The sequence below is a fragment of the Ceratotherium simum genome, chromosome 7 (assembly GCF_057802395.1).
Source record: "Ceratotherium simum simum isolate JZ-2026a chromosome 7, ASM5780239v1, whole genome shotgun sequence".
NCBI classification, from domain to species: Eukaryota; Metazoa; Chordata; class Mammalia; order Perissodactyla; family Rhinocerotidae; genus Ceratotherium; species Ceratotherium simum.
The window spans coordinates 37,963,739-37,986,880 of NC_141906.1; the positions used below are offsets into that span (position 1 = coordinate 37,963,739).

A 23,142-nucleotide genomic window follows, 5' to 3' on the forward strand; every position below is an offset into this window, starting at 1 on the left:
AGAAATTTATTTTCTCACAGTTCTGGAGGCTGGAAGTCCAGGATCAAAGGTGTTGGCAGGACTAGTTTCTTCCGAGGCCTCTCTCTTTGGCTTGCATATGGTCATCTTCTCCCTGCGTCTTCACAGGGTCTTTCCTCTGTGTGTGTCCTAATCTCCTCTTATAGAAACATCATTCATATTGAACTAGGGCCCAACCATATGCCCTCATTTTACCTTAATTACCTCCTTAAATACAAATACAGTCACATTCTGAGGTACTAGGGTTAGGGCTTCAACATATGAATTTTGCAGGGACACAATTCAGTCCACAACAGATGTGGAATATCAGAGGAAGAGAGGAAGCCAGAATGACCTTACATTTTTTTCTATCCTGAGCACTAAGAAGATTGGAGTTGCCGTTTACTGAAAAAGGGAGACCAGGGGGAATAGCAGGTTTGAAGGTAAAAAATCTTCCAGGTGGCATGTTGAACAGGCAGTTGCATATGATACTGGAACTCAGGGAAAGGTCAAGGATGGAAATATATATTGGGATGTTTAACAGCAAATATTTGGTACTTAAAACATGAGAAGATTGGGGCCGGCCCGGTGGCGCAAGCGGTTAAGTGCGCGCGCTCCGCTGCGGCGGCCCGGGGTTCGCTGGTTCGGATCCCGGGCGCGCACCGACGCACAGCTTGGCAAGCCGTGCTGTGGCGGCGTCCCATATAAAGTGGAGGAAGATGGGCACAGATGTTAGCCCAGGGCCGCCTTCCTCAGCAAAAAAAGAGGAGGATTGGCAGATGTTAGCACAGGGCTGATCTCCTCACAAAAAAAAAACAAAAAAAAAAAACATGAGAAGATTGAAACCGCCTAGAGAGTGTGTTCTAATTGATAATAAAATAAATATGCAGACTGAGACCTAAGCCATTCCAATATAAAAAGTGCTACAGTAAAGGAGATGGAGAAGGAGTGACTATTGAGGTAGAAGGATGTATGTACCTGAGAATGTATGTACCTGAGAAGCATAGAGAACAAAATGTTTCAAGAAGGAGGGAAAGGTCAAATGTATCAAAATTTGAAAATAAGAGGACTAGGATGAAGACTGAGAGCAGGCCACCGGCTTTTTCCACCTGAAGGTTATTAGTGACTTTGACAAAAGCAATATTAGTGACACAATAGAGATGAATCCTTAATTCCTCACACATAACAGGTGGTTTCTGCAATTAATTCTGCCACCTTACTTCCGGTATTTAGAGCATATAGAGTAGACAGCAATTATCTGCATGTCCATCTGGACCCGGTTGTCTTCCAACTCTTCTATGATTAGGTACTCTTGTTCCTTCACTTGATTGGGGACCTGATAGCTCACCTACCTCTTGCCACCTTATTCTTATGAGATGAAGACAACTGCTGCCTGGGGTTCTCCTCTGAATCAAACGAACCACCCCAAACCACAATTCTTCCATCTCCTCAGACCAGGAATCCCAGCTGCCTGCCTAGAAATACCTGTTGCCATTTTAAATACTCTTTGCCAGCCAGTATTGCATCATTAGCTGAGCTAATACTTCTGGAGAATTACCTAAAAGGCACGCAGCAGAAAATGACTCTAGATACGATAGATTATTACATATCTAGGAGGCTACTTACCGGAATAATTTAAACTACAAATTCTTCTAAAAGACATCTTAATTTTACAATCCTCCATTTCATAGATTTGGCCATTTAAAAAATTAAAGCATTATTTGCTATAGTGTATGGTATATGAAAATAGTTAGATCCACCAGCCTGTGAATAACCCTTTGGTGATGGCACAATGGTTATCTATTACATGGAAATAGTGGTGTATTTCATAACAGATCATAGCAATAATTTATCACTGATAACACATGAATTGCAGCTATTGTTATTCATTTTGTGTTTGGACCAGTAAAATCTATTTTAGAAAATAAATCACAATCATGCAAGTATACAAATTGTATGAATTCTAAACAATCTGGGCTTATGGAATGCAATCAGAGAAAAAAGTGTTATCCTTTTCTTCCCCACTGCCCATTCAGACATCCTCTGTAGTCGTATTTCATAAGTGCTCCTTGGATGCTGTTTCTAAAGCACAAAACAGTCATTTCTTAATAGTTATATGTCCACACAGCTATAAGAATAAAATAAATAAAATATGGACTTCATTTAGAGTTAAAATTTCTGCCCTCTCCCAGTTTAGACTTGCTTTAAAGTATGTGTTTACTTATTTTCCACTTCTTCTGTACTTTTATTCTTCTTTCTCTATTTACCAAGTTGCTTCTGGTATCTCCAGGATTACAGACAGGGGAGGTAGAAGAAGTTTCGAGGCAGAAAAGGTCTAAGTTGACTGGTTGCCAGATGCCTATGTCTGGCCTCTCTGGACTTGAGATATTTAAGCTGATTCTTTCTCTCACGGGCTGCTTTCATGGGTTCTTTGAAGAAGCCTCTTCAGTCAATTGCTGAGGTCTCTTCTACAGTTCCCTAACATGGATAATACACCCCCTTCAACCTCTGGTTCTACATGGCAATTTCCACATATAATCTCTTTTATTGTTTGTTGGTATTCCATGATCCCAATGTCCCTTTACCACGGGCTCAGGTTCCCTCTCTCTCTCTCTTTCTCCCCGCTCCCCAGCACACACAGACACACACACCTTTGCTCCTCCCAAAACACACCTTGACTCGTCATTGGTAGGAGCATAGCACAGGTACTTCTGAAATGCAGCTGCTACCCTTCACCCGACTGTCAGCCAGGCAGCTCCGGTCACACTCTTTCACTTTTAGAGCTCCCGGGCACAGGTCCCTACCAGACTCTGCATCTTGACAGACTCCAGGGACACAGGATCAAGTTCTCCACGTGGCCTCCTTGAAGCCCGTCTCACTTGGCATGAAGAAAAGGGAGAACTAGCGACACCACTGGCGCCTGAGTCCACAGGACTCATAACACACTAACAACACTCTTACAAAGTGCAGTTCAAGTTCCCAACCACTCTCTTAGCCTCTCCAATGTCTTTGGATAACAGAGGTGGCAGGTGAACTAAAAGCTGAAAAAACATAGTATATATGTATATATATATTTGGGAATATATATATATTCCTAAATTAGATGTGAGAGCTACACACCTGGGCTGCATGGTATTTTCCCTTATAGAATTGCTTCCATTGAATTGTGCTATATTTTTATGTTTTGTCATAAAGCCCCCAAAGGATATTCTAAAAAGTAGCCTCATCAACTCAAGCTGTGTTTTCTAGAAGGATGCTTTTGAGTGAGTTGTTCACCCTGTTATACAATATTTTTTCTATGAGGATAAACAAGAGAAATTTCAGTAATATGCAAGCAACTTGCAAACAATGTGTTTGTTTTTACCCTGTGGACACTAAATCACATAAAGGATCATTTTTTCCTTTCTCGGGTTACTTCTACCAAACGCAAAGCTTTGAAACCTCTGGGTTTCATGGCATGTGTTCTGTATATTAAACAACTTCCTAGTTCTCTTATTTTTCCTCATTAAGATTAAAGTCTCCTGTATTGGCATTGATTTATTATTGCCGAAAGGAATAAAGAAAGTAAAGTAAAAAGCAGATTCTTGAAAACATCTGTCAACCAAAGAGAAAGACTATAAAAGACTATAAAAGCAACCAGACCAATAATTAAACTCCAAATGCAACAGACCTGCCCAATCCTTCTTGACACATGCAAGACATAAAATTCATTATAGAATCCAGGTATACAAAAAATGAAATCTGTTTTATGCCATGACTTATTGCTGAGAAATCTGAACTGTGGGTCAAGGGGAGACAACCTAAGGAAATAATGCTACCGGGACTACTCTGAGCCTTGTCTTGCAAATCAAAGGAAAGAATTATAAGAAAGTACTTCAATTTTATTAACTAGAAAAAGAGGATTAAAAAATGTCCATTTCACCGTGTTGTTTTAAGTATTAATTAAAATAATGTGTGTAAGAGAAACTGGTAGTGCCAGTATTAAAAAAAAGTTAATGAAAATTAAATTATACAAATAGCATCTAAGAATACAATGGTTGGTGACTTATTAATGAGGAAAGAGTAAGGTAAGTAGAGTGTGCATACCACATACAGCTGTTTCTCAAACAATAGGGGCTTGAGATGAAAAACAACATATAACTGTTTCAGTATTTTCTCCTTCTGGCAATTTCTGATTGTTATTGTTCTGTGTTCATTCCTTTTCGCAGCTGTTCTCAAGTTCACTAGCCATCTTGTTGTGTTTTATCCTGTCAACACGTTTCTCACATCCTCTTCCATCTACCCTTCTCAAGCATTCCCAGTAGAATCTCATATATACAAGCAACATTCTCTTCACATTTTTCTTTTCTTTCTAGTTTGCTCCCAGCAGGTCTTCACAGGGAGGGGGACAACATTGCCAAGACTTTCTCCAGCTTTAGTGAGAAAAACTGCTAAGCATGCTCCAAATTTTCTCTCTAAGTCTACGGGAGGTAAAGCCTTTATGTTCATCTATTGGTTCATTTGACAAGGAATGATTGAACATCTTCTACATGCTAACTGCTGTGTAACCAATGGTTGCAAAGTGATTCACAAACACTACCTTGACAATCCTCCCCATATTTTTGAGGTGGCCTTATTAGTTTCTCCATTTCACATAGGGAACACTAACTGAGACTAAATGAGGTGGGGTGACATTCCCAGCCTAGAGATTAGACTCTTTTCTGCCACTTTCTGCAGTATGGCCGTCTTAGAAGGACCTTCTCATGACCATATAACTAATTCCTGAATGTATTGAAATAAATTTTATGATAAATTGCAAACATATAAGGAAGTAAGGAGAGAAAAAAAGGAAGGAAGGAGGGACAACAATAGCAAAAGAGAGCTAAAACAAGATTTGAGAGTGGTGAGCTGTAAGAGAATATAGAAGCCATGTTATCTTAAAATAAATGCCTACATCAGTGCTGTGCTGTCTTGAGCCCACATGAAGACGAACCTGGGAGTCCCCCACTTCAAGCCCATATCCTCAAAGAGGACTAATGTGGTACTAAATCAGCAGTGCCCACCAGTTACCAATAGAAAAAAAATAAACCCCCCTAAAGGAAAGCATCATCAATTTATATCCTCAGGGTGCACTCAGATGATCCTCAAAAAAGAAGTTCTATGGCATGTGATCCCAGACGAAAGGTCTGAGTTACAAGAAAGAATGTAGAGTAAAATAAGTCATAAATAAATGTAGGTAAATCTAAAAGAAGATTAACTATATGAAATAAGTATAATGTTTTATGGAATAAAATAATTAAATTCACAAATATAATACACAAATTGGAAAGAAAGAAATGAAGCTAAAGTGTTCTACGACCCTATGTTGTTCAAAAGAAGGGTAAAGTATTTGATTAACTTTAGATTTTATAAGTGAAGAACACATATTGTAATTTTTAGAGTGACCAGTGGAGAATAGGAACAGATTGTATAAATCATATGCTAGTATAGTGGTGAATAATTGGCCCCCAAAGATACATCCTAATCCCTGGAACATGTGAATGTTACCTTACATGGCAAAAGGCATTTTGCTGATATGGTTAAATTTAGGATCTTGAGTGGGGGACATTATCCTGGATTATGCAGATGGGCCCTAAATGTCATCATAACTGTCTTAATAAAAAGTAGGCGTTGGAGATTTGATTACAGAAAGGGAGAAGGTAATGTGATTGCATAAGAAGAAATTAGAATGATGTTCTTTGAAGATGGAGTAGGGGCCAAATGCAAGGAATACAGGTGATCACTAAAACCTAGAAAAGGCAAGAAAATAGATTCGCCCCTCAGAACTTCCAGAAGAAATTAGTCCTGCTGACATCCTTACTTTAGCCCAGTGAAACTGATTTCAGACTTCTGGCTTCCAGAAATGTACAAAAATAAATTTATTTTTTAAGCCGCGAAATTTGTAGTAATTTCTTATAGCAGCAAAGGGAAGTAATAAATATAGAAAACATGAAATTACAAAAGTCCTTCAACCAACCCAAAAGGAAGAAAAATAGTATAGAAAAAAATTATAGAAATGATGGAACAAAAAGAAAGCACAAAAAAAGGTAGATATAAACTCATCTATATCTGTTATTATTAATATTAATGAACTATTTTCCTATAGATAAAAGACAAAGATTTTCAGATAATTAAAAAATATATCCACAACTAAAATACAAGAATAGAAAAAGATTGAAAATTAAAATAAAAAATTAAAAAAAAAGAATAGAGGAAGATATAGCACATAAATATGAACCAAAGAAAGATGATTTAGCAATAAGCCAAATAGCAAAAAATCTTACCAGAAATAAAGATGACCACTCCACAATGATAAAATACTCAATTCCTCAGAAAGAAGCACAAGAAAAGATACTCAACAGTTTTAGTGAGAGATATGCAAGTCAAAACTACAATGAGATTATAATCATCATAGGATGATTATAATCATCATAATAAATGAATAATGAGTGTTAGCAAGGATGTGGAGAAACTGGAACCCTCATATATTGCTAGTGCAGATGTAAAATGGTAAAGCTGCTGTGGAAAAGTTTGGTGGTTCCTAAGCAAATTAAACATAGAATTACCATATGACCCAGCAGTTCTACTCCTAGGTACATACCGAAAACAATTGAAAACAAGGACTGTTGTATGACCTTGTTCATTGCAGCATTATTCACAAAATCCAAAAGGTAGAAACAATCCAAGCATCCATCAACAGATGAATGGATAAACAAAATGTGGCATACACATGCAATGGAATATTATTCAGTCATAGAAAGGAATGGAGTTCTGATACATGCTATAACATAGATGAACCTTGAAAACGTTAAGCTAAGTAAAATAAGCCAAACACAGAAAGACAAGTATTATATGACTTCACTTATATGAAATATCTAGAATAGGCAAATTCATAGTGACAGAAAGTAGATTAGAGGTTAGCAGAGGCTGAGAGGAGGGAATAATGAGGAGTTATTGTTTAATGGGTTCAGAATTTCTATTTGGAGTGATGAAAGAGTTTCGGAAATAGTGGTGATGGTCACAAAAGATTGTTAACGTAATTAATGGCCACTGAAGTGCACATTTAAAATGGTTAAAATGGCAATTGTTATGCTCTACATATTTTACCACAAAAGCAACATATTTTACTAACGAAAAAGCAATTCTGAGAAAGAGAGGCCCAGAAAAAACAGTCAAGAAAATATAGTGTTGTAGAAACCAAAGGCAGAATGAAACATTCCCAGAAGAAAGATGTGGTAAATATTGCTAAGGTTGACAAGTATTTAAATTAATACACTCAAGTAACACATGCGGACATGATGAAAAAGACATGGTAGGTTGGCCAATGAAGAAATGAAGTATAGCTCTCCAAAAACACTACAGTCTCAGTTATGACTGTGCTAGTCTACAGCTGTGGAAAATCTTGTGTTGTCTGTTTGACAAACTCTTCTTCCTTCAGAGCTCACTCCAACCTACCAACCTACCGTATACACTGAATATCTCTATCCTCCATGATGTCTCAGTGCTTGATGTGTGGTAGTTAAAACGGACAGACTTTTAATTTACGAAGATCTAGAATTCAATCCCAGATCTGCCATCTTTTAGGTTTGTGATATTGATTGAATCAACTAATTTCTCTTATGTTCAGTTTTCCAACCTGTTAAATGGTGATAATATCTACCTTGTAGTAACTATAGTGATAATTAGGGATAATATATGTGCTAGACATCTTCTCACGTTCCAAGGACTAAACCTAAGATAGTATAGGCATTTAATAAATTATAAGATCTAATTTCATATTTTACTTGTTTACATGTCTATTTTCCTTGTTATCATAGAGTGTCTCTATAATTCTATTTCCAGTTTCTAGTCAGTATTTGGAACATAGGTTTAACTACATGTCTGCAACTATCATTAGAGATCTCCATAGTACAACTAAAATTCTGACTCACAAGACTACCATAGGCTATATATATATTTTGGCATCTGTAGGATATAGAACAGAAACCACCACTTGCCAGCAGGACAACATCAAGCATTCCTTTTAAGCAAGAATCCCTATAGTGATCTAGCACAACAGTACACACAGCTCTCTAGGAGATATGTACTTCTCGGGTGACTGTTCAGATGCAATGAGATGAAACTCACATCAGACAGGTTTATTAGTTATCTACTGATATATAACAAATTGCCTCCAAAATTTGCTGGCTTAAAACAACAAACTCCCTTTTTAAATCTCATAGTTTCTGTAGGTCAGGAATCTGAGTACAGCTTAGCTCGGTCTTCTGGCTCAGGATTTCTCATGAGGCTGTAATCAAGGCTGTAATGCAGTCATCTCAAGACTTGACTTGGGGAAGATTCTCTTACAAGCACATTGACTTGGTGATTAGCCAAGTTCAGTTCCTCACAGGCTTTTGCACTGAAGGCTTCAGTTCCTTTCTGGCTATTGGCCAGATGTCTCCCTCAGTTCCTGGCTATGTGGGCCTCTCCATAGGAGATGAGCTCACAATATAGCATCAGGTTTCCATCAGAGTAAGCAAGCAAGAGAGGATGAACAAGAAGAAAACCAGGGTCTTTTTGTAGTCTAATCTTGGAATTGACATTTCATCACTTTTGCTATATTCTATTTGTTAGAGGTGATTTACTGGATCCAGACCACATTTAAGGGGAAGGAATTACACAGGGCATGAATACCAGGAGTAAGACATCATTGGGCTCCATTTTAGAAGCTGTCTATCACAGGCATTGTGGGAACCAAAGTAGCTCAGAAGCCTCCCTTCCCACAGAAGTCAATAGCTCTTGTAACAAATTCATAAGCATAGGTGCCGTGTTCCCTGCAAGCAACGTGACAGTTATAAGAGTTACTACACTTGGGAAGTCTGAGGTATCACATTCACATAAGGTGTCTATAATTCATACATAGTTTCTTAAATCTTTGTTTTTAAACAACTTTATTGAGGTATGACTGACATACAAAAGACCATAAATATTTAATGTATACAACTTGATGTGATTAGAGATAAGTATATACCCATGAAACCATCATCACAAGCAATGCCACAAATTTATCTATGGCCTCCAAATTTTTCTCTTGCCTCCTTTGTACTTTTTTCTTTTCATGGTAAAAACCCATAACATAAGATCTACACTCTTAGCAAATTTTTAAATGTACAATATAGTATTGTTTATCATAAGCCCTATATTGTACGGTAGATTTCCAGAACTTATTTATCTTGCATAACTGAAACTTTGTATCCTTTGACCAAAACCTCTCCAATTCACTCTCCCCTCAGACCCTGGCAACCAGCATTGTACAGTCTGCTTCTATGCGTTTGGGCGTTTTAGGTCTATAGACTCAACGCAACCCCTAGCAAAACCTCAATGACATTTGTTATAGATGTTCCAAATTTATTTGGAACCACAGAAGACCCTGAATAGCCAAAGCAACTTTGAGCAAGAAGAACAAAGCTGGAGTTATCACACTTCCTGATTTTCAAAAAATATTTCAAGGCCAAAGTAATCAAAACAGTATGGTACTGGCATAAAACAGACGTATAGACTAACGGAATAGAATAGAGACCCCAGAAATAAACCCATGGGTATACAGTCAACTGATTTTCAACACGGGTGCCAAGAAGGCACAATAAGGAAAAGATAGTCTCTTCAAGAAGTCGTGTTGGGAAAACTGGATATCCATATGCAAGAGAATGAATTGGACTCTTCTCTAACACCATACACAAAAATCAGCTCAAAATGGATTAAAGACTTAAATGTAAAACCTGAAACAATATAACTTTTAGAGGAAAACATAGAGAAAATCTTCTAGACGTTGTACTGGACAATGATTTCTCGGATATGTCACCAAAGGCACAGGCAACAAAAGCAAAATAGACAAGTGGGACTACATCAAACTAAAAAGCTTCTGCACAGCAAAGAAAACAATTAACAAAATGAAAAGGCAACCTTTTCACAAAATGGGAGAAAATACTTGCAGACCACATATCTAATAAGGGGTTAATAAACCAAAAATATAAAAAACTCCTACAACTCAATAGCAAAAAAATAAATAACATGACTTTAAAAATGAGCAAAGGACCGGAGTAGACATTTCTCTAAAGGTGACATACAAGTGGCCAACATGTGTACGAAAAGATGTTCAACGTCACTAATCATCAGGAAAATGCAAACCAAAACCACAATGAGATATCACCTCACATCTGTTGGGATAGCTGTTATCAAAAAAACAAAGGACAACAGTGTTGTCAAAGATGTGGAGAAGAGGGAACCCTTTTGCTTTGTTGGTGGGGATGTAAATTAGTGCAGTGGCTATGGAAATCAATATGGAGATTCCTCAAAAAAATAAAAAACAGTTACCATTTGATCCAGCAATCCCATTTCCAGGAATATATCCAAAAGAATTGAAATCAGAATCTCAAAGAAATATCTGTACTCCCATGTTCATTGCAGTATTATTCACAATAGCCAAGTTATGGAAACAACCTAAACATCCATCAATGGATGAATGGATAAAGAAAATGTGGTATATACATACAATGGAATATAATCCATCCTTAAAAAAGAAGAAAATCCTGCTATTTGCAACAACGTGAATGGATCCAAAGAACATTACGCTAAGTGAAATAGGCCAGACACAGAAAGACATGTACTGCGTGATCTCACTTATATGTGGATTCTAAAATAGTTCCTTCAATATTAATTGCAGTGGTCAATCATTTTTATCACAAGCAATAGTGCTGACTTCCTACCCTTATCAGATTACCAGTAGAACAGAGATAGAAAAGTTTAAGACGAAATTCTCTTTACCTATTGTAATAAAGTTACCATTTTTGTAAGTCAAGAGTAGTCAAAAATTAGAAAATTTATATAGTTCAACCTAATATTATGTGAAGAAAGACCACATTCTCTTTACCCATCATAATAAAGTTACCATTTTTGTAAGTCAAGAGTAGTCAAAAATTAGAAAATTTATATAGTTCAACCTAATATTATGTATTTAATTAATGAATACATGGGTGTTAAATTTAATTAATCTGAATTGAACTTTCAAACTCATGGTTAGAATAGTTAGATATCAAACAAACAATGTAAATCTAGGAAACAAACATTGACCTTACTGGAGAGGGGCCAAGGAAGATCAGGCCTAGGGATGCTATCTCAGCTAGTGGAGTGAACTTACCACACACTGAAGACGACTGGGGGAAGCAATGGAGGACAGGCGTCACGTTCAGAAAAAGTAAGTAATTAATTAGTTAACAAACATTTATTGCTGGGAAAGGTCCAATTTCAGTTCAGGTCATTTAAACAAAATTGCTTAAACACTCACAAGATACTAGGAAGTGTGGTAAGAGTTAGAGATAGAAATGTATAAGGCGTGGTCCCTGACCTCAATAAACCAATGTGCTTACATTTGTTGAGCTTCTGTTACATATCAGACATTATGCTTGTAGCTACGGAGAAAAAGGTAAATGAGATACAGTCTCTGTACTCGAGATAAGAACAAATAGAAATAGACATAAAAATTATCACAATATACAAGGTAGAGATAAGGCTGAAGAGGCAAGAAGAAACCAAACAATAGAGAGCTCTATAAGTCATGCTAAGGAAATATAATCCTTGCTGCTGTGTGCAAGACGGTATAAGTGAAGTGAGTGTAGACACAGAAAGATAAGCCTGTGAAGAGAGGAAGAGGATCTGAATTAAGGCAATGGCAGAAGAATGAATACTTTCTTTACTTCAGTTTCTGCTCACAGAGATATCCAAATCAATCCACCTCCATCCCAATAACCCACTACAAACAAGCATCGTTATCTTAGCCTTCCCCACGCCACCCCCATAGCTACTTCCCCAGTGATGGCAAGGTATCATATGATTCATTCAGGTAGACTCTTTGCCTAGTGCCTGGTAAACAGTAGATACCCAAGACATTTGTTTTTGCTTGACCACATGAATCAGGGAATCTGCTACAGAGTGGACACATGCCTTGCCTCCTGTTTTGTTTTGTTGGCTTCCTCCTAACTTGGCAAAAGTCTGTGGCCTTGAAAAGAAGGGACTTGAGCTAAAAAACACTGAAGAGCATCTGTGCTCTGTGTACACAGCACTGTTTTGAAATTTCCTGTCCCTGCTTCAAAGAGTTTGACAGCAGCCAGAACCAACTGTTTGGTTAATGAAACCACAAAGGCTAAAGAAAAAAGAAACCAAACAACCTACAACTACCCTTGAAAATATTCAGTGTTCAGAACTGAATTCATTGCTCAGAAATCCTTTCATTATTCTGTTATTTGAGCACCTACTGTGTACCAGGTACTGTAGGGCAAGAAGATTAATCAAATACAGGTCCTATATTAGATGAGCTTACATTTCAATAAGTAAGAAATAGATGATAGATTATTATAGGTAGATAGATGATAGATAGATAGATAGATAGATAGATAGATAGATAGATAGATAGATAGACAGATAGATAGATAGATAGATAATTGGTCAATATAGCAGGTTCTAAAACAAAAGAATAAAAAGAGTTTTGTCAGAGTAGAGGGAGAAGCTAGATCATCAACCTCTGCCTGGGAGACAGGGGTGGGCTTCACAGAAGAAGGGCTGTCAGAGACCCTCCAATCCATCTATTAGAACCTAAAAAAGAGTGTAACGGAGAAGAGAAGAGGAAGAAATTCCAAATGTGTTCAATAAGAGGCAACACAGTATACAAGAACACACAACTGGAATTAAGGAAACTGCAGGCCAGATTGTGGGCAACGATGAATGAACCAAGGTAATGCCCTCCCTTCTGAAAGTCCAGAGGCTTCTGCTTTTTATGAGGAAGAGATATTTTGGGTGTGTACCTTTCATTTATAATCAGCCTGTACGTAAACTGTGAAGTACAACGGCCTTTGTCTTAGTTCTTGTATTTTCATCCCATTTCTGGATCTTCATACTATTTTTTGGCTACTCAGAGACCCCAAGAAGGAAGAACATAAAAAGTTTTACATTATTTTTCTTCAAATGGTGACTGAGAAATACCACATTTTTGTCAGAGAAAATAGAATTTGTTGTTTTAGGTGAATGGGGTGCATTTAGGTTTTAGGTGCATTAAATGGGGAGGTAATACAAGAAGTTTTAATCATAAACTCAATAAAACCTTTTGTTTTTCCTGCTTGCAATGATCAACATTTCTTACTCCCCAATGTAGAGGTTGTAATAAAATCCGGGGCACAAATTTGGCAAATCAGCAAGGCCCCTACTGTGTGGGTGGTATGGGATCTGCAACATAAGCCTCCAAATAGGTTTTTGAGGCAAGCCACAGATGGCGTGACAGCTCCAGTGCCGTCCACTGACCAGCCATGTTCTGAACATAAAATGTAAATAACAGTCTCTGTGATGACCAGAGAGTCCTTCTCTGGTATTCAAATGTCCTGCAGCCCACTTAGCAATATGGTCATCCAGCTCTTTGTGAATGTAACATAAAAATTTTGTTATTAAAAATTTCCAAATCAGTAGTCATTATTTTACCACTATGAAAACAACTGAGAATTGTTCCAGTCACTTGGAAAATAGAAAAAAAACTCAAGAATGCCAAGCACCCCTTACCTTAAAGTGAGGTGATAGGACACACTGAAACATTATAAAATCAGCCTGCCAGCATTTGCCTCTCACTCACCTACAAGATACATGGGGGAAGGTTAAGGGAATTGTTCCAGCGACTTTGAAGGTTCTCTGTATATTGGGCATTTTCCCCAATGGAAGTTGGGGGAAATTTCCCTGGGCTGGTCGGCAGAAGGTACTCCGTATTGTCATTGATCATATTCTCTGATGTATTTGTGGTTATTGTCCGCTGGGACAATAAAATGAGTGGTGATTGATTTCTTCAAGGGAAAGTTTAAGGAAAAAAAACCTGAGCTTGTGGTGTCATAAATTTAAAAATAAAGTAGAAACACCCATAAAAATGTGAGGGAAATGTGCAGGTATTAGACTTGATAAAGCAATGGGCCCCATCTGTGAGATTTGTGAGAAGAAAATAAAAATTGGAGCTTTCAACCACAGAGACATGAAGGTGAGAACAGTGACAATGAGAGCATATGGAAATGATATCTTTCGTCAAATCATCAAATGACTTTTCCTTCATCCCATTATTGCTTAAGACCTCAAAGCTAGGGAAAATTTCAAGGCCAAGGTCCTGCACACACCTCCTGGGGAGATAGTAGACTCCATACGCAGGACATACTATGGGATTATGATATTGGTTCTGCTAGCATTCACCTATCATGCCCATCCAAGCTACATCACAGGAAGATTGAAGAGAATGAGAGCAAGTAAATGAATGTTTGGAGAGAGTTGTCGGTGTTGTGTGTGTGGTGGGGGCAAAGGTGGGTGGGGGACTACAAGGATGGAAAGGAGGATGCTTCTCCAAAATGAGGGGACTTCATGACAGAGGGCGTGACAGTTATTCTGGAATTTTAAGGAGCTAAGGATTGGTATCGGACTCAGCCTGGAAAGTCTGAACGTATGAGGCTAAAAAAGGGATCTACATTTCTCCTGAAATGTAGGATCAGGGATTCCTGTGGAAGTAGGGCAAAGGATCTACTTTCCCCAGAAAATAGGACCAAAGGTATTAGATGAGAGCCAGGCTTAGGTGTCCCCACTGAGAAGAGACGTGACACAGCAGAGAGGTAAAATGCTGAAAGGCAGAGGGCCAAAAGGGGAGTCATAAACAACCAGCATGAAGAGGCAAGAGACAGCAGGTGGGACTCTCCAAAGAACACACATTATAAGAAAAAACAGAATCACTATTTAGCATCTTCTACAACATACGTCACTGTGTCAGTTATCAGTTTTTTCCCTGTCTCTTAGCCCTGAATGCACCCTTCAATATAGGCTCCGTGATGAAAAACAAAATTCCTTGAAGCATTTCTCCTTTAAAGTGAGAACAATGTTAAGCTTTCTCGGTAGAGGGTGCTGGAAGGACACTGCAGGAGGAAGAGGGTGTCCTGCAGTTCCCACCAAGGGTCAGGGGTGGGAGGCACGGGTGTGAGGTCATCTAGTAGAGCACCGCCCCCGCATTCATGAGCCCACAATGCAGTCCCTCAGTGACCGTGTAGCATCACCAGCCTGACCTTTCCGCAGCCCTCTCCAGCTGTACACCAGAGCCCCACTCAGCCCACACGCTCTAAAGGCCTCCCTCCTACACCTGCACTGGGACTCCCTCTACAAGCCCACACCCCTGGTTGCTGATCTCCTCCCATCCTGCTTGCACTCCAGGAGGTCGCCTATTACCTGCCAGCAACTCCCCATCAGCTCCAGACTGACCAAACCAGGAAACTTCTCTGCTATCCAGTAGGCTGAACCATTCCTTCTCCTGCAAGAAGGCCTGAACCCCTTTCAATCTGTCATACTTTGGGTACTCTCCCTCAGCCCTAGAGTGCCATATACTTTCCTTATACCTTATAGCTACTCTTTTATCATACTTAATAATTCTTTATATTAAATTTTCCCTGTTCAACCTACTGTGTAGTTTCTATCTCTCAGTTAGACCCAGACTGCTACTGTCATCGATACAATTCTATAATTACACAAACCAGATAAAACTTTCTGCCCTTACCTCTGTCCCCTTCCCAATCCCCTCTAACCCTGGAGAAGCCAGACCAGCCCAATGAGAGGATGTGGGGGGTGTGGTGGGAAGCAAAAGAGAAAGTTGATGAAATAAAGAAACCACAAGCTCCCTGCCCCACTGCAGGCTTCTTGAATCCCTGCAAACCTGGTTGAATATGCCTGTTAAATTTTCTTATTCTGAGATAATTTAGGGGATTTCAAAGAACTATTAGAATTGTACTCTGCTAACCGATATGCTACATGAACTGTCATTTTCACCACTACATCTTTTCAACTACTAGCAAAAAAGACTGTCAGTTCTCAATAATAAACTTTTTAATATTGTTGAGAGAATTGCTATGGTCAAAAACCAAAGAAGGTAGAAAGAAAAGATAATCAATATTTAGTCAGAGAAGAGAAAACTTATTCAGAAGTAGAAGTCTTAAACTGAACCAATTTCAAGCAAAACTGTTTTAAAAATTCAATCCCAAAGTGAAAGAAGTTATTATACACATTTTTTTCAGAGCATGAAATTTAATAAGCAAAGGTCCTCCTCTGACAAAGAATCATAAAATTTTACTAGGTTTAGGATATCCTCTGGTCCTTAACCCCTTTCCTGAAATTTCAACTCTCTCTGCAGCATCCCTGTAGCTTATTTTCAAACAACCAGGAACAGGTAACCCATCCCCTCCCAAAGGGAGCTCATCTCAATTTCAGAGAGCATAAATGTTCAAAAAGCACTTCCTTTAATTGAGTCCAGAGAAACACAAAAAGGTAAAGTCTCTTTTCTTCGTGACAGCTGAAGGTCATTATTATATCCCTGGAGATATATACCTTGGCAAGTCCAAAATACAAATATGGACAAGTTGATGGTTTATATCTCCTACATCCCGCTCCAAACCATCCTCCCCTGACATAGATAGACAGCACCCACTCCTCTCACCTCACCCTAAAATGCATTTGATTTCTTCTTTGATCTTGGATTTATTCTTTTTTCTTTCTTTTCAAGCATTTCCGAAGTCTTCTCTTAGATCCTTGTAAACTTCCTTCATTCAAAATGAGATACCCACACTCACTTCGCAAAACCTGTCTCCTGTCTATTTTCTCAAATCAAAGACACTGTCAACCTTTGACAACTACATTCTAATCAAACCTCAGGGAGAAAGGGTCTCTTTCTAATATTATGTGGACTGAGGTCCTGGATTCTAGAGATTCCATAACACCTATCATACGCGTCAAGACACCTGGGCATCAAGGAAAGATTTAAAAATAATCAGAGACACTAGCAAGTAGGTAGACAGCCCTTAGAGATCAGTGATTCCAACACAGGCCCTCTCTCGACATCTCAGAGTGAGAACATGGACTTCAGAATGAGATTAACTGTGTTAGAGCCCTTGGTTCATTACTTATAACTGTGATCCTAGGCAAATGCCTTAACTAAGTTTCAGTTTCCTCATCTACAAAGTTAGGATAATAATAGTACCTATCTCATAGGATTTTAATGAAGATTAAATAAGAAATAAAGTACCAGTGCAGAGCTCAAGAGTGTTAACTATCGGGAATATTCAAGATCGGGAAACTTGTTAGGCATTTAACTGGGACTTTGTCTTAAATCTCCCCATATGATATCTACACTATCTTTAGAAATGTGTGGTCTATTTTAAAAAACAAGATATATGGCCAGAAAAAATGACATTGGTCCTTGTTGTTTTTCCTTTGCAGGAGTGCTTCAGTTGCAGTTTAAAAGACTCATTAAAATTTCCCAAGGAAATGGCCCAGTCAGAAACGTGGTCTTGTGCTGTAAAATATGGCACATACAGTCCATAGTCCATCAAACTCTGAAATGGAATGAATCTTTAATGAACATAAACCTCCTTCATGAGCTTTCCCTCTTCCATCTTGGTCTCTTTAAAATGTAATTGTTAGAAGAAAAACCTGTTGGTTTAGATCTTTCTTTGTATTAAATGGCTTCACATGTTTTGCCTCAAATAAAAAATCAGGGTCTGTACAATAGCAGTAAATTCCTTAGACTTCTCTGACCTTTTCAACATTTTTATCCTTCTTATTTTTCACAGTTTGGCAGTTTATGAAACATTTATTTAACACCTACTCTATGCTAGGCACTGTGCTAGCTAATGGTTCAGGTACAGCCACTCATCTGGAAGAGTCACGGTTATGTGGGGGTTGGAGGGTGATGTCGTGAAAAAGCAGAGAAGGTTTTGGTTGCTTATTTCACCTTTTTTGGCCATTTTGACCAAATTAGCTATGTTATCATTAAGACAGTGTTCTTTCTTATTTGAAGTTATCCTTAGCAAGCCCTAAATAAAAATGTTACATTCTAAAAGAGACTACTGTACTATATTATAGTTTTAGTTTGAAAACCACGTACAACTTCTGAAATATGTCATCTGATTTACTTCAATTCTACAAACACTTGAACCCCCACTAAGTGCAAGGCCTTGTGCTAGGTGCTACACTTCTTCTTTGAGGCTGCACATTATTTGGTACAAAGACAGACTGAAAGTATTTTTATTGATCTGATTAACAGATTGTAAACCCCAACACAGGTTTAAATAATATGGGATTCACACTTTGCACTCAAGAATTTTTCCATCTAATGACGGAGATGACACAAATAACAGCAAAACAAGACAAACTTACACAAGTGCTAAATTATGGCATATGCAAATAGCTACGCAAAAGGAAACAAATGAATTTTATTTAGTTAATCAAGGAAGTCTTCCTAAAGCAAGTGACGTCTGAAACAGGCCTCAAAGGTTGAAAAGAATAGACAAGTCCATGTTGGTAAAAACTTCTGGGCAAGAGGAATAGAATATAAGCTCATGATCTTGAAAGTATTTGGGACTAGTGGATGAACTAGTGGGAGGAGATGATACCCTTACAGGAACCCAGACCCCAGACCTTAATGTAATAGATCTATTTATCTTTGGGTACCTGAAACCTCTCATATCTGTCATCTGCCCCATAGTAAATAATGAAGGGAAGGAAAATAGGTTAGCTAGGAAGAGAGGGAGGGATGGAAGGAGAGAAGGAAATAGAGAGGGAAGATACCAAGAATAAGCACCAATCAGAACAGATGTATCAGAAATGTTGACTTTCTTTGAATCCTGGTTCAAACAAATCAACTTGAAAAAAGAAAAGAAAATAAATACGAGTATCTGAGAAATATGAACACTGACTATACAAAATGATTTTAAGGAATTGTTAATTTTTATTTATGATAATAGTACTGTGGTTATGTTTTAAAGTCCTTGTCATAGAGATTCATGCTGAAGTATCTATAGATGAAATAATATAATGTTGGGAAGTACTTCAAAATAATACAATGGGGGAGGGCAAAAAGGGGGTGGCGGAATACACGAAACTATACTGATTGTGTATCGATGACTGTTGAAATGGTTGATGGACACATGGAGGCTCAAAATATATTTTCTTTACTTATGAATAAGTTTGAAATTTTATGTAACAAATGTTAACAAAAAAGAATAAATGTCTTTAGAAGACTTTTGATAGAAAAAGTTCTACAGTAAGTTCTGTAGTAAAATAAGAATTTCTACAATAATTTTTCACCATGAGAAACTTTCTCTCATATAAATGATACCAGAAGAACTTATTCTTATCTGTAATATTTTATTTTTATAACAACACTTTGATGTATTTTTTACATGATAAACATTTAATTTTAGAAAATAAAATATGCTATCTGAAGTTAACTGTCATATCACCTTTTCTCCAAAATATTCCTCTACTTTCTTTACATATATTTTAAATTCATAGATAATTAAACTATATTTTGGCCATAGTCAATAATGTTCACTCAATAAATATTTATTCAATGCTTCCTACATGTCAGGTACCTGCACCATGTATGAATAGTGTAGCTCTTACCCATAAGGAATCCATCACACAATGGAAGAGCTTAGTGTCTATTGGTCAATTATAGATTTGCTTATTTTAATGGCTAGATTGAGCATGCCCCTAGATTCTTACCCCTCTAACCTGAAAAGACAACACTAACAGAGGTTAGTTCTCAGAATCAAATGACTGTCATCTTTTAGTGAAACTCATGGACAGCAGTCAGTCAATCAGTTATCTAGAGAAACTTCTGAAAGCATGTAGATGGTAATTTCAACCTAAAAGTAAGATATAGTTTAATGGCCTTTAAAGAGATAGTTTTAGAAACATTTAGGATATTTCTTAGGTGGCTTTTATGTGAAAGGTGGTGTTTTAGGTCTGACCAACTCAAATAGACATCCATACAGAGACCAAAAATTAAACACTAAAGAATGCCACTTTTCTAATTTAATTTTGACAGCTTTGGAAAAGTTTATGGTTTTAGTTCAAGTATATTGAGGGGAAAAATGTTCACATTCTTTCTAAAAGAAAGAATAAAAATAAAGCCTTTCAAAATCCTATTGTTCCACTTATTCCAAATCCTATATACGGAATTACAGAATTTAATGGCATGTCCCTGGCTCCTTGCCTGTCTTTTTCTCCTCCCTTAGGAGACAATAACCTGGGATATTTTAGGTAAAAAAAAAAAAATTGTCCTTCAGCTTATTAATTTGGAGGCACCACAATTCAGAGTGATTCATTGCAGCTGTGAATAAGGAATGTCACTGAAATAGTTAGATGGCTTGAACCACTTTAGAAATTAATAGACTGACTGTGATATACTGGTGCCTCTTTCATGCATCTATAATTGGAGTGCCAATTTATTTCCAATCATTTCAAGCACTGTAATTATAGAGCATCATCTTGCCTGTTTAACATTCATATGGGAAGCTGTCATATGAATGCTGGCCAGAGACCAATATTTTGCAACTGAGATACATGAACAAAATATAAGGAAATAGAAAAAGGTCTGGTTTGTTTTTCAAGGCCTGAGCCTTGGTCAAGGTGGGCAGAATTAAATGAGGCAGTAGAGCTGCTAATGGATTTTTAAATCATAAAAGTTTCTTTTAAACATATCATTATTCAATATGTGGAGAGAAGAAAAGCAAAGAATGACAACAGGCAATTGTTGCACTGACTCAATGATGACATTTCAATAGGCATTCTTTGAGCATCTTACTATGTGCCAGGCATTCTGCTAGACACTGGAGATATTGAGATACAAATGAAACAACACCCACACACACGTATTCAGAACAATGTTAACGTCGTGAGAGGTGGTTACGTACTGCACACTGGGAGGGTACTTTCAAAATGGTATCTGCTAGATACTATTGTTTTCATTTCAAATCTGCTGATGCAAAGGCATAGACTACACAAAATTTTACTAAAATGCTCTCATAATTCTGGAAATGAAAAATAGTTTAAAACTTCTGGTTCAAAAAAAGTTTTAACAAAAGAAATATGTAGATGCACTTATAAGCACTACTGCAGTCTTATGGTCCCCTCACCTGCTCCCATAATAACACCTTGTCTTAACCTCTGTTAAGACACTTACATTACCTCCACTTCACACAACTCTAAAGCAAGGCAAGGAACATGTTTTAACCATTGGGGTAGCCTCAATGCCAGTCATAGCACCAGGAACACACTAGGAACTCAATAACTGTTTTTCCAAAACCTGAATTAATAAGAGCAGGAATGAAATTCCCTTTTGTAACACCCCATTCACATTTATCAGTTTCTTTCCATCCCATTTCTACCACTTAGGCTTAATTATTTTCTATTCTCTACCTAGATTCTAGTGAAGGATTAAATCTTCCCAAATTATCTTTATGCATGCCACAAAACTTCCTCCAAAGCTTTTGATTATTCATCAAATGAAAAATAAAATATCATCTCTTAGCTTGGTATTCAGAGCCCTTCACCATTCATTTATGATCTGCTTCTGTAACCTTATTCCTACTATTATGGAATGAATGTTGTTCTGTAAAAAGTAATTAGGGGCCAGCCCGTGGGGTTAAGTTCACATCACTTCAGCAGCCCAGGGTGCGCAGGTTTGGATCCCGGGCTCGGACCTATACACTGCTCATCAAGCCATGCTGCGAGGCATCCCGTATATAAGGTACAGGAAGATTGACACAGATATTAGCTCAGTGACAATCTTCCTCAAGCAAAAAAGAGAAGGATTGGCAACGGTTGTTAGCTCAGGGCCAATCTTCCTCACACCCACAAAAAAAGCAATTAATAAATATTAATATAAGTTATGAGATTTGCAAAATTTGAATTTCAATTCATCAAATATTAAGCACCAATTTAAGTGCCAGTTTTTATACTCATTATGAAAGTTATAATTATGGGAATTTTATGGGCACATAAAAATTATAATAATGATAGCTGTTTTAACAGTGAGTTAGAAAATAATTATATGTTATTAAATCAATAAGAAAAGAGAAAACTTATATGAGAAGATATGAAATAGAAAAGATTGCCAGAGGATAGGCAGAATGGGGGAAAAAAAGAATCTTAACCAAACTGCATAGCCAAAGCTCTCACACCTCCACAGGAACAATAAGATTGACTAAGCGCTCTGGGCCTGATTGTGACAACTGAGAAGACAGTACAACCTTTCCTTTGAACTTGACTGATAATCATTGATCTGTGTGAGCTTTCCAGCGCTGAGCCATTAACATTGACTAGGTAGTGGTAGATTTATGTGGGTAATTGGAACACTGATTTTGATATCAATTTATATGAGGAATTTTATTATTACCATTAGTAAAGCACAATGGCAATTATGAACTATGATTAATATGAGTAAATCTATAATTGAACTAATGCTGATGGTCTAAGTAGAAAAGAAAGCCTGAAGTTATAAATTTGCCATGAAGAGGGAAGAAAAAGGAAACTAACAATTATTTAGTCCCCGGCATGTACCCCCAACTCTGCTAGATACTTTGCATACATTATTTCACTTTATCCTCACAAAAATCCTAAAATCAGTATTATTATCAGAAATGAATAAAAGAGCTCAGCAAAGTTAAATAATTTGCCCAAGGTCAATCAGTTAGTAGATTCAAAGCTGGGATTTAAACCCAAGTGTATCAGAATCAAAAGTTATATGTCTTTCATTTCACTAAATCTTACCTGGGAGAAAAACGAAAAACAACTGAGCAAAGAAGATATAAAGTGAAATTTAGAAATCTCACATTTCATGCAATAGTGAATTTGAGGAGTAAAGTATTTTATAGAGAGGAACCTTGAAAGGAACACCTTCACATGGACCATGCAGCCATTGACACTACCACTGAAGCTTCCAACTCTTCCACTGTGACGACAACTGGCCCCTCTGAATGAGCTTTGATAAAGATGAACTATCAATGCAGAAGGGGCAATCTTGTGATGAGACATGGATGTGAGAGTGAATGCACCTATGGACAAAAAACAAGTGAAGAAACAACTGTTGAAAACCAGAATTCTAAATACTTCTGTCCTTTAATCTAAGCCCTCTTCTTCAAGGCTTTGCATTCCTGAAAAGATATATATATATATTAGAGTTTTACTTTTTTACTTGACATGTACACATTAGATAGTCTAATATTCCAAAACAGAGAAGAACTAATAGGGCATAAA

The 23,142-nt window shown here is 37.4% G+C and overlaps 1 long non-coding RNA gene across 1 annotated transcript in view; it reads right to left on the reverse strand.

Annotated features, from left to right (window-relative positions):
* LOC147916646 (uncharacterized) overlaps positions 1-23,142 on the reverse strand; it is a 144,428-nt gene that overhangs the window by 31,450 nt on the left and 89,836 nt on the right. Inside the window, exon 2 of the long non-coding RNA XR_015552791.1 lies at positions 22,769-22,940. This is a non-coding gene — a long non-coding RNA (uncharacterized LOC147916646). The remainder of the gene's footprint in view (positions 1-22,768; positions 22,941-23,142) is intronic.